This window comes from Cervus elaphus, unplaced genomic scaffold (assembly GCF_910594005.1).
Source record: "Cervus elaphus unplaced genomic scaffold, mCerEla1.1, whole genome shotgun sequence".
In the NCBI taxonomy this organism is placed as follows: domain Eukaryota; kingdom Metazoa; phylum Chordata; class Mammalia; order Artiodactyla; family Cervidae; genus Cervus; species Cervus elaphus.
Genome location: NW_025316783.1, coordinates 1,497,599 through 1,510,623, shown reverse-complemented (window position 1 = coordinate 1,510,623; position 13,025 = coordinate 1,497,599).

Sequence of the window (13,025 nt, the reverse complement as noted above, 5' to 3'; positions counted from 1 at the left end):
CTTCTCTCAGCTCTAGGTATGTGAGAGGGACCCTGAGTTTGCGGCCTCAAGTGGAATGGAGACCGCGATGCCCTGACTCGAAATAAGGCCGGATATCCCTGCAGTGACTTGAATGCAGGCTCGTCTTGCATCTCCCAAGACGAAAGGATGTCTGAATCCCCTGTGGAGACCACAGAGAAAGACCTAGGTCCCCACCTCATCACGACCGGAGGCCGCACATCCTTTGAAAACTCCAGAGGTACGTGGAGATCAGTGCCTCCAAAGGAGACGATGCCTGACTCCTGGTGAAACATGATAGGAGTCACAGGATACTGTGGCACGTGGAAAGAGACACTTGGTCTCCTGCCTCAGCTGGAGAGGCGTCCTAATTGCCCTGCCAAGCCTCGAGGAGAATCCCGAGTTGTCCCTCGCAACTAGGCAGGAGTCTGTCGTCCCTGAACAAACACGTGGGTGGAAGGGCCATCCCCGTCATAACTCGAGAATATACCCCAGCTTCCAATCGCAACTCGAGAAAAACCATCAGACTTCCCCCTCGCCGCAAAATGAGGCCCGATACTCTGCACTGGGTGCAGATCAATTCCGTTTTGCACATCACACATGAAAGGAGCCTTGATTTCCTTGATGGCACTCCAGAGAAACCCCAAGAACACTGTTTCAAGGCTAGAGGGATCCTGAGGTCACTGTAGCAACACGAAAGAGCTCCGTGGACCAAAAATCAACTCGAGAAGAGAGGTTAGTCCCTGGATTCGACTCCAGAGGAATACCACCTTACCACAAGCACCTCAAGAGGAGGCTTCTCTCAGCTCTAGGTATGTGAGAGGGACCCTGAGTTTGCGGCCTCAAGTGGAATGGACACCGCGATGCCCTGACTCGAAATAAGGCCGGATATCCCTGCAGTGACTTGAATGCAGGCTCGTCTTGCATCTCCCAAGACGAAAGGATGTCTGAATCCCCTGTGAAGACCACAGAGAAAGACCTAGTTCCCCACCTCATCGCGACCGGAGGCCTCACATCCTTTGAAAACTCCAGAGGTACGCGGAGATCAGTGCCTCCAAAGGAGACGATGCCTGACTCCTCGTGAAACTTGATAGGAGTCCCAGGATTGCTGTGGCACGTGGAAAGGGACCCTTGGTCTCCCGCCTCAGCTGGAGAGGCGTCCCAATTGCCCTGCCAAGCCTCGAGGAGAATCCCGAGTTGTCCCTCGCAACTAGGCAGGAGTCCTGACGTCGCTGAACAAACACGTGGGTGGAAGGGCCATCCCCGTCGTAACTCGAGAATATAACCCAGGTTCCCGCCGCAACTCGAGAAAAACCATGAGACTTCCCCCTCGCCGCGAGATGAGGCCCGATTCCCCTGCACTGCGTGCAGAGCAATTCCGTGTTGCACATCACACATGAAAGGAACCTTGATTTCCTTGATGGCACTCCAGAGAAACCCCAAGAACACTGTTTCAAGGTTGAGGGATCCTGAGGTCACTGTAGCAACACGAAAGAGCTCCGTGGACCAAAAATCAACTCGAGATGAGAGGTTAGTCCCTGGCTTCGACTCCAGAGGAATACCACCTTACCACAAGCACCTCAAGAGGATGCTTCTCTCAGCTCGAGGTATGTGAGAGGGACCCTGAGTTTGCGGCCTCAAGTGGAATGGACACCGCGATTCCCTGACGCGGAATAAGGCCAATATCCCTGCAGTGACTTGAATGCAGGCTCGTCTTGCATCTCCCAAGATGAAAGGATGTTGAATCCCCTGTGGTGACCACAGAGAATGACCTAGTTCCCCACCTCATCGCGACCGGAGGCTTCACATCCTTTGAAAACTCCAGAGGAACGTGGAGATCAGTGCCTCCAAAGGAGACGATGCCTGACTCCTCGTGAAACTTGATAGGAGTCACAGGATACTGTGTCACGTGGAAAGAGACACTTGGTCTCCTGCCTCAGCTGGAGAGGCGTCCCAATTGCCCTGCCAAGCCTCGAGGAGAATCCCGAGTTGTCCCTCGCAACTAGGCAGGAGTCCTGACGTCGCTGAACAAACACGTGTGTGGAAGGGCTATCCCCGACGTAACTCGAGAATATACTCCAGGTTCCCGCCGCAACTCGAGAAAAACCATCAGACTTCCCCCTCGCCACGAGATGAGGCCCGATTCCCCTGCACTGCGTGCAGAGCAATTCCGTGTTGCACATCACACATGAAAGGAGCCTTGATTTCCTTGATGGAACTCCAGAGAACCCCAAGAACACTGTTTCAAGGCTAGAGTGATCCCGAGGTCACTGTAGCAACACGAAAGAGCTCCGTGGACCAAAAATCAACTCGAGATGAGAGGTTAGTCCCTGGCTTAGACTCCAGAGGAATACCACCTTACCACAAGCACCTCAAGAGGAGGCTTCTCTCAGCTCTAGCTATGTGAGAGGGACCCTGAGCTTGCGGCCTCAAGTGGAATGGACACCGCGATGCCCTGACGTGAAATAAGGCCGGATATCCCTGCAGTGACTTGAATGCAGGCTCGTCTTGCATCTCCCAAGACGAAAGGATGTCTGAATCCCCTGTGGAGACCACAGAGAAAGACCTAGTTCCCCACCTCATGGCGACCAGAGGCCTCATATCCTTTGAAAACTCCAGAGGTACGCGGAGATCAGTGCCTCCACAGGAGACGATGCCTGACTCCTCGTGAAACTTGATAGGAGTCACAGGATTCCTGTGGCACGTGGAAAGGGACACTTGGTCTCCCGCCTCAGCTGGAGAGGCGTCCCAATTGCCCTGCCAAGCCTCGAGGAGAATCCCGAGTTGTCCCTCGCAACTAGGCAGGAGTCCTGACGTCGTTGAACAAACACGTGTGTGGAAGGGCCATCCCCGTCATAACTAGAGAATATACCCCAGGTTCCCACCGCAACTCGAGAAAAACCATGAGACTTCACCCTCGCCGCGAGATGAGGCCCGATTCCCCTGCACTCCGTGCAGAGCAATTCCGTGTTGCACATCACACATGAAAGGAGCCTTGATTTCCTTGATGGCACTCCAGAGAAACCCCAAGAACACTGTTTCAAGGTTGGAGGGATCCTGAGGACCCTGTAGCAGCACGAAAGAGCTCCGTGGACCATGAATCAACTCGAGATGAGAGGTTAGTCCCTGGCTTCGACTCCAGAGGAATACCACCTTACCACAAGCACCTCAAGAGGAGGCTTCTCTCAGCTCTAGGTATGTGAGAGGGACCCTGAGTTTGCGGCCTCAAGTGGAATGGAGACCGCGATGCCCTGACTCAAAATAAGGCCGGATATCCCTGCAGTGACTTGAATGCAGGCTCGTCTTGCATCTCCCAAGACGAAAGGATGTCTGAATCCCCTGTGGAGACCACAGAGAAAGACCTAGTTCACCACCTCATCGCGACCGGAGGCCTCACATCCTTTGAAAACTCCAGAGGTACGCGGAGATCAGTGCCTCCAAAGGAGACGATGCCTGACTCCTCGTGAAACTTGATAGGAGTCCCAGGATTCCTGTGGCTCGTGGAAAGGGACCCTTGGTCTCCCGCCTCAGCTGGAGAGGCGTCCCAATTGCCCTGCCAAGCCTCGAGGAGAATCCCGAGTTGTCCCTCGCAACTAGGCAGGAGTCCTGACGTCGCTGAACAAACACGTGGGTGGAAGGGCCATCCCCGTCGTAACTCGAGAATATAACCCAGGTTCCCGCCGCAACTCGAGAAAACCATGAGACTTCCCCCTCGCCGCGAGATGAGGCCCGATTCCCCTGCACTGCGTGCAGAGCAATTCCGTGTTGCACATGACACATGAAAGGAGCCTTGATTTCCTTGATGGCACTCCAGAGAAACCCCAAGAACACTGTTTCAAGGCTAGAGGGATCCTGAGGTCACTGTAGCAGTACGAAAGAGCTCCGTGGACCAAGAATCAACTCGAGATTAGAGGTTAGTCCCTGGCTTCGACTCCAGAGGAATACCACCTTACCACAAGCACCTCAAGAGAAGGCTTCTCTCAGCTCTAGGTATGTGAGAGGGACCCTGAGTTTGCGGCCTCAAGTGGAATGGACACCGCGATGCCCTGAGTCGAAATAAGGCCGGATATCCCTGCAGTGACTTGAATGCAGGCTCGTCTTGCATCTCCCAAGACGAAAGGATGTCTGAATCCCCTGTGGAGACCACAGAGAAAGACCTAGTTCCCCACCTCATCGCGACCGGAGACCTCACATCCTTTGAAAACTCCAGAGGAATGCGGAGATCAGTGCCTCCAAAGGAGACGATGCCTGACTCCTCGTGAATCTTGATAGGAGTCCCAGGATTCCTGTGGCACGTGGAAAGGGACCCTTGGTCTCCCGCCTCAGCTGGAGAGGCGTCCCAATTGCCCTGCCAAGCCTCGAGGAGAATCCCGAGTTGTCCCTCGCAACTAGGCAGGAGTCTTGCCGTCGATGAACTATCACGTGTTTGGAAGGGCCATCCCCGTCGTAACTCGAGAATATACCGCAGGTTCCCGCCGCAACTCGAAAAAAACCATGAGACTTCCCCCTCGCCGCGAGATGAGGCCCGATTCCCCTGCACTGCGTGCAGAGCAATTCCGTGTTGCACATTACACATGAAAGGAGCCTTGATTTCCTTGATGGCACTCCAGAGAATCCCCAAGAACACTGTTTCAAAGTTGAGGGATCCTGAGGTCACTGTAGTAACACGAAAGAGCTCCGTGGACCAAAAATCAACTCGAGATGAGAGGTTAGTCCCTGGCTTTGTCTCCAGAGGAATACCACCTTCCACAAGCACCTCAAGAGGAGGCTTCTCTCAGCTCTAGGTATGTGAGAGGGACCCTGAGTTTGCGGCCTCAAGTGGAATGGAGACCGCGATGCCCTGACTCGAAATAAGGCCGGATATCCCTGCAGTGACTTGAATGCAGGCTCGTCTTGCATCTCCCAAGACGAAAGGATGTCTGAATCCCCTGTGGAGACCACAGAGAAAGACCTAGTTCCCCACCTCATCGCGACCGGAGGCCTCACATCCTTTGAAAACTCCAGAGGATTGCGGAGATCAGTGCCTCCAAAGGAGACGATGCCTGACTCCTCGTGAATCTTGATAGGAGTCCCAGGATTCCTGTGGCACGTGGAAAGGGACCCTTGGTCTCCCGCCTCAGCTGGAGAGGCGTCCCAATTGCCCTGCCAAGTCTCGAGGAGAATCCCGAGTTGTCCCTCGCAACTAGGCAGGAGTCTTGCCGTCGATGAACTATCACGTGTTTGGAAGGGCCATCCCCGTCGTAACTCGAGAATATACCGCAGGTTCCCGCCGCAACTCGAAAAAAACCATGAGACTTCCCCCTCGCCGCGAGATGAGGCCCGATTCCCCTGCACTGCGTGCAGAGCAATTCCGTGTTGCACATTACACATGAAAGGAGCCTTGATTTCCTTGATGGCACTCCAGAGAATCCCCAAGAACACTGTTTCAAAGTTGAGGGATCCTGAGGTCACTGTAGCAACACGAAAGAGCTCCGTGGACCAAAAATCAACTCGAGATGAGAGGTTAGTCCCTGGCTTTGTCTCCAGAGGAATACCACCTTACCACAAGCACCTCAAGAGGAGGCTTCTCTCAGCTCTAGGTATGTGAGAGGGACCCTGAGTTTGCGGCCTCAAGTGGAATGGAGACCGCGATGCCCTGACTCGAAATAAGGCCGGATATCCCTGCAGTGACTTGAATGCAGGCTCGTCTTGCATCTCCCAAGACGGAAGGATGTCTGAATCCCCTGTGGAGACCACAGAGAAAGACCTAGTTCCCCACCTCATCGCGACCGGAGGCCTCACATCCTTTGAAAACTCCAGAGGTACGCGGAGATCAGTGCCTCCAAAGGAGACGATGCCTGACTCCTCGTGAAACTTGATAGGAGTCCCAGGATTCCTGTATCACGTGGAAAGGGACCCTTGGTCTCCCGCCTCAGCTGGAGAGGCGTCCCAATTGCCCTGCCAAGCCTCGAGGAGAATCCCGAGTTGTCCCTCGCAACTAGGCAGGAGTCCTGACGTCGCTGAACAAACACGTGGGTGGAAGGGCCATCCCCGTCGTAACTCGAGAATATACCCCAGGTTCGCGCCGCAACTCGAGAAAAACCATGAGACTTCCCCCTCGCCGCGAGATGAGGCCCGATTCCCCTGCACTGCGTGCAGAGCAATTCCGTGTTGCACATCACACATGAAAGGAGCCTTGATTTCCTTGATGGCACTCCAGAGAAACCCCAAGAACACTGTTTCAAGGCTGGAGGGATCCTGAGGTCCCTGTAGCAGCACGAAAGAGCTCCGTGGACCATGAAACAACTCGAGATGAGAGGTTAGTCCCTGGCTTCGACTCCAGAGGAATACCACCTTACCACAAGCACCTCAAGAGGAGGCTTCTCTCAGCTCTAGGTATTTGAGAGGGACCCTGAGTTTGCGGCCTCAAGTGGAATGGAGACCGCGATGCCCTGACTCGAAATAAGGCCGGATATCCCTGCAGTGACTTGAATGCAGGCTCGTCTTGCATCTCCCAAGACGAAAGGATGTCTGAATCCCCTGTGGAGACCACAGAGAATGTCCTAGTTCCCCACCTCATCGCGACCGGAGGCCTCACATCCTTTGAAAACTCCAGAGGTATGCGGAGATCAGTGCCTCCAAAGGAGACGATGCCTGACTCCTCGTGAAACTTGATAGGAGTCCCAGGATTCCTGTGGCACGTGGAAAGGGACCCTGGGTCTCCCGCCTCAGCTGGAGAGGCGTCCCAATTGCCCTGCCAAGCCTCGAGGAGAATCCCGAGTTGTCCCTCGCAACTAGGCAGGAGTCCTGACGTCGCTGAACAAACACGTGGGTGGAAGGGCCATCCCCGTCGTAACTCGAGAATATACTCCAGGTTCCCGCCGCAACTCGAGAAAAACCATGAGACTTCCCCCTCGCCACGAGATGAGGCCCGATTCATCTGCACTGCGTGCAGAGCAATTCCGTGTTGCACATCACACATGAAAGGAGCCTTGATTTCCTTGATGGCGCTACAGAGAAACCCCAAGAACACTGTTTCAAGGTTGAGGGATCCTGAGGTCACTGTAGCAACACGAAAGAGCTCCGTGGACCAAAAATCAACTCGAGATGAGAGGTTAGTCCCTGGCTTCGACTCCAGAGGAATACCACCTTACCACAAGCACCTCAAGAGGAGGCTTCTCTCAGCTCTATGTATGTGAGAGGGACCCTGAGTTTGCGGCCTCAAGTGGAATGAACACCGCGATGCCCTGACTCGAAATAAGGCCGGATATCCCTGCAGTGACTTGAATGCAGGCTCGTCTTGCATCTCCCAAGACGAAAGGATGTCTGAATCCCCTGTGGAGACCACAGAGAAAGACCTAGTTCCCCACCTCATCGCGACCGGAAGCCTCACATCTTTTGAAAACTCCAGAGGTACGCGGAGATCAGTGCCTCCAAAGGAGACGATGCCTGACTCCTCGTGAAACTTGATAGGAGTCCCAGGATTCCTGTGGCACGTGGAAAGGGACCCTTGGTCTCCCGCCTCAGCTGGAGAGGCGTCCCAATTGCCCGGCCAAGCCTCGAGGAGAATCCCGAGTTGTCCCTCGCAACTAGGCAGGAGTCTGACGTCGCTGAACAAACACCTGTGTGGAAGGGCCATCCCCGTCGTTACTCGAGAATATACCCCAGCTTCCAATCGCAACTCAAGAAAAACCATTAGACTTATCCCTCGCCGCAAAATGAGGCCCGATATCCTGCACTGCGTGCAGAGCTATTCCGTGTTGCACATCAAACATGAAAGGAGCCTTGATTTCCTTCATGGCACTACAGAGAAACCCCAAGAACACTGTTTCAAGGCTAGAGGGATCCTGAGGTCACTGTAGCAACACGAAAGAGCTCCGTGGACCAAAAATCAACTCGAGATGAGAGGTTAGTCCCTGGCTTCGACTCCAGAGGAATACCACCTTACCACAAGCACCTCAAGAGGAGGCTTCTCTCAGCTCTAGGTATGTGAGAGGGACCCTGAGTTTGCGGCCTCAAGTGGAATGGACACCGCCATGCCCTGACTCGAAATAAGGCCGGATATCCCTGCAGTGACTTGAATGCAGGCTCGTCTTGCATCTCCCAAGACGAAAGGATGTCTGACTCCCCTGTGGAGACCACAGAGAAAGACCTAGTTCCCCACCTCATCGCGACCGGAGGCCTCACATCCTTTGAAAACTCCAGAGGTAAGCGGAGATCAGTGCCTCCAAAGGAGACGAATCCTGACTCCTCGTGAAACTTGATAGGAGTCCCAGGATTTCTGTGGCACATGGAAAGGGACCCTTGGTCTCCCGCCTCAGCTGGAGAGGCGTCCCAATTGCCCTGCCAAGCCTCGAGGAGAATCCCGAGTTGTCCCTCGCAACTAGGCAGGAGTCCTGACGTCGCTGAACAAACACGCGTGTGGAAGGGCCATCACCATCGTAACTCGAGAATATACTCCAGGTTCCCGCCGCAACTCGAGAAAAACCATGAGACTTCCCCCTCGCCGCGAGATGAGGCCCGATTCCCCTGCACTGCGTGCAGAGCAATTCCGTGTTGCACATCACACATGAAAGGAGCCTTGATTTCCTTGATGGCACTCCAGAGAAACCCCAAGAACACTGTTTCAAGGCTAGAGGGATCCCGAGGTCCCTGTAGCAACACGAAAGAGCTTCGTGGACCAAAAATCAACTCGAGATGAGAGGTTAGTCCCTGGCTTCGACTCCAGAGGAAAACCACCTTACCACAAGCACCTCAAGAGGAGGCTTCTCTCAGCTCGAGGTATGTGAGAGGGACCCTGAGTTTGCGGCCTCAAGTGGAATGGACACCGCGATTCCCTGACTCGAAATAAGGCTGGATATCCCTGCAGTGACTTGAATGCAGGCTCGTCTTGCATCTCCCAAGACGAAAGGATGTCTGAATCCCCTGTGGAGACCGCAGAAAAAGACCTAGTTCCCCACCTCATGGCGACCGGAGGCCTCACATCCTTTGAAAACTCCAGAGGTACGCGGAGATCAGTGCCTCCAAAGGAGACGATGCCTGACTCCTCGTGAAACTTGATAGGAGTCCCAGGATTCCTGTGGCACGTGGAAAGGGACCGTTGGTCTCCCGCCTCAGCTGGAGTGGCGTCCCAATTGCCCTGCCAAGCCTCGAGGAGAATCCCGAGTTGTCCCTCGCAACTAGGCAAGAGTCCTGACGTCGCTGAACAACCACGCGTGTGGAAGGGCCATCCCCGTCGTAACTCGAGAATATACCCCAGGTTCTCGCCGCAACTCGAGAAAAACCATGAGACTTCCCCCTCGCTGCGAGATGAGGCCCGATTCCCCTGCACTGCGTGCAGAGCAATTCCGTGTTGCACATCAAACATGAAATGAGCCTTGATTTCCTTGATGGCACTCCAGAGAAACCCCAAGAACACTGTTTCAAGGCTCGAGGGATCCTGAGGTCACTGTAGCAACGCGAAAGAGCTCCGTGGACCAAAAATCAACTCCAGATGAGAGATTAGTCCCTGGCTTCGACTCCAGAGGAATACCACCTTACCACAAGCACCTCAAGAGGAGGTTTCTCTCAGCTCTAGGTATGTGAGAGGGACCCTGAGTCTGTGGCCTCAAGTGGAATGGACACGGCCATGCCCTGACTCGAAATAAGGCCGGATATCCCAGCAGTGACTTGAATGCAGGCTCATCTTGCATCTCCCAAGACGAAAGGATGTCTGAATGCCCTGTGGAGACCACAGAGAAAGACCTAGTTCCCCACCTCATCGCGACGGGAGGCCTCACATCCTTTGAAAACTCCAGAGGTACGCGGAGATCAGTGCCTCCAAAGGAGACGAATCCTGACTCCTCGTGAAACTTGATAGGAGTCCCAGGATTCCTGTGGCACGTGGAAAGGGACCCTTGGTCTCCCACCTCAGCTGGAGTGGCGTCCCAATTGCCCTGCCAAGCCTCGAGGAGACTACCGAGTTGTCCCTCGCAACTAGGCAGGAGTCCTGACGTCGCTGAACAAACACGTGGGTGGAAGGGCCATCCCCGTCGTAACTCGAGAATATACTCCAGGTTCGCGCCGCAACTCGAGAAAAACCATGAGACTTCCCCCTCGCCGCGAGATGAGGCCCGATTCCCCTGCACTGCGTGCAGAGCAATTCCGTGTTGCACATCACACATGAAAGGAGCCTTGATTTCCTTGATGGCACTCCAGAGAAACCCCAAGAACACTGTTTCAAGGCTAGAGGGATCCTGAGGTCACTGTAGCAACACGAAAGAGCTCCGTGGACCAAAAATCAACTCGAGATGAGAGGTTAGTCCCTGGCTTCGACTCCAGAGGAATACCACCTTACCACAAGCACCTCAAGAGGAGGCTTCTCTCAGCTCTAGCTATGTGAGAGGGACCCTGAGTTTGCGGCCTCAAGTGGAATGGACACCGCGATTCCCTGACGCGAAATAAGGCCGGATATCCCTGCAGTGACTTGAATGCAGGCTCGTCTTGCATCTCCCAAGACGAAAGGATGTCTGAATCCCCTGTGGAGACAACAGAGAATGACCTAGTTCCCCACCTCATCGCGACCGGAGGCCTCACATCCTTTGAAAACTCCAGAGGTACGCGGAGATCAGTGCCTCCAAAGGAGACGATGCCTGACTCCTCGTGAAACTTGATAGGAGTCCCAGGATTCCTGTGGCACGTGGAAAGGGACACTTGGTCTCCCGCCTCAGCTGGAGAGGCGTCCCAACTGCCCTGCCAAGCATCGAGGAGAATCTCCAGTTGTCCCTCGCAACTAGGCAGGAGTCCTGACGTCGCTGAACAAACACGTGGGTGGAAGGGCCATCCCCGTCGTAACTCGAGAATATACCCCAGGTTCCCGCCGCAACTCGAGAAAAACCATGAGACTTCCCCCTCGCCGCGAGATGAGGCCCGATTCCCCTGCACTCCGTGCAGAGCAATTCCGTGTTGCACATCACACATGAAAGGAGCCTTGATTTCCTTGATGGCACTCCAGAGAAACCCCAAGAACACTGTTTCAAGGCTGGAGGGATCCTGAGTTCCCTGTAGCAGCACGAAAGAGCTCCGTGGACCATGAAACAACTCGAGATGAGAGGTTAGTCCCTGGCTTCGACTCCAGAGGAATACCACCTTACCACAAGCACCTCAAGAGGAGGCTTCTCTCAGCTCTAGGTATTTGAGAGGGACCCTGAGTTTGCGGCCTCAAGTGGAATGGAGACCGCGATGCCCTGACTCGAAATAAGGCCGGATATCCCTGCAGTGACTTGAATGCAGGCTCGTCTTGCATCTCCCAAGACGAAAGGATGTCTGAATCCCCTGTGGAGCCCACAGAGAAAGACCTAGTTCCCCACCTCATCGCGACCGGAGGCCTCACATCCTTTGAAAACTCCAGAGGTACGCGGAGATCAGTGCCTCCAAAGGAGACGATGCCTGACTCCTCGTAAAACTTGATAGGAGTCCCAGGATTCCTGTGGCACGTGGAAAGGGACCCTTGGTCTCCCGCCTCAGCTGGAGAGGCGTCCCAATTGCCCGGCCAAGCCTCGAGGAGAATCCCGAGTTGTCCCTCGCCACTAGGCAGGAGTCCTGACGTCGCTGAACAAACACGAGGGTAGAAGGGCCATCCCCGTCGTAACTCGATAATATACCCCAGGTTCCCGCCGCAACTCGAGAAAAACCATGAGACTTCCCCCTCGCCGCGAGATGAGGCCTGATTCCCCTGCACTGTGTGCAGAGCAATTCCGTGTTGCACATCACACATGAAAGGAGCCTTGATTTCCTTGATGGCACTCCAGAGAAACCCCAAGAACACTGTTTCAAGGCTAGAGGGATCCTGAGGTCACTGTAGCAGCACGAAAGAGCTCCGTGGACCAAAAATCAACTCGAGATGAGAGGTTAGTCCCTGGCTACTACTCCAGAGGAATACCACCTTACCACAAGCACCTCAAGAGGAGGCTTCTCTCAGCTCTAGGTATGTGAAAGGGACCCTGATTTTGCGGCCTCAAGTGGAATTGACACTGCAATGCCCTGGCTCGAAATAAGGCCGGATATGCCTGCAGTGACTTGAATGCAGGCTCGTCTTGCATCTAACAAGACGAAAGGATGTCTGAATCCCCTGTGGAGACTGCAGAGAAAGACCTAGTTCCCCACCTCATGGCGACCAGAGGCCTCACATCCTTTGAAAACTCCAGAGGTACGCAGAGATCAGTTCCTCCAAAGGAGAAGATGCCTGACTCCTCGTGAAACTTGATAGGAGTCCCAGGATTCCTGTGGCACGTGGAAAGGGACCCTTGGTCTCCCGCCTCAGCTGGAGAGGCGTCCCAATTGCCCTGCCAAGCCTCGAGGAGAATCCCGAGTTGTCCCTCGCAACTAGGCAGGAGTCCTGACGTCGTTGAACAAACACGCGTGTGGAAGGGCCATCACCGTCGTAACTCGAGAATATACTCCAGGTTCCCGCCGCAACTCGAGAAAAACCATGAGACTTCCCCCTCGCCGCGAGATGAGGCCCGATTCCCCTGCACTGCGTGCAGAGCAATTCCGTGTTGCACATCACACATGAAAGGAGCCTTGATTTCCTTGATGGCACTCCAGAGAAACCCCAAGAACACTGTTTCAAGGCTGGAGGCATCCTGAGGTCCCTGTAGCAGCACGAAAGAGCTCCGTGGACCATGAATCAACTCGAGATGAGAGGTTAGCCCCTGGCTTCGACTCCAGAGGAATACCACCTTACCACAAGCACCTCAAGAGGAGGCTTCTCTCAGCTCTATGTATGTGAGAGGGACCCTGAGTTTGCGGCCTCAAGTGGAATGGAGACCGCGATGCCCTGACTCGAAATAAGGCCGGATATCCCTGCAGTGTCTTGAATGCAGGCTCGTGTTGCATCTCCCAAGACCAAAGGATGTCTGAATCCCCTGTGGAGACGACAGAAAAAGACCTAGTTCCCCACCTCATCGCGACCGGAGGCCTCACATCCTTTGAAAACTCCAGAGGGACGCGGAGATCAGTGCCTCCAAAGGAGGCGAATCCTGACTCCTCGTGAAACTTGATAGGAGTCC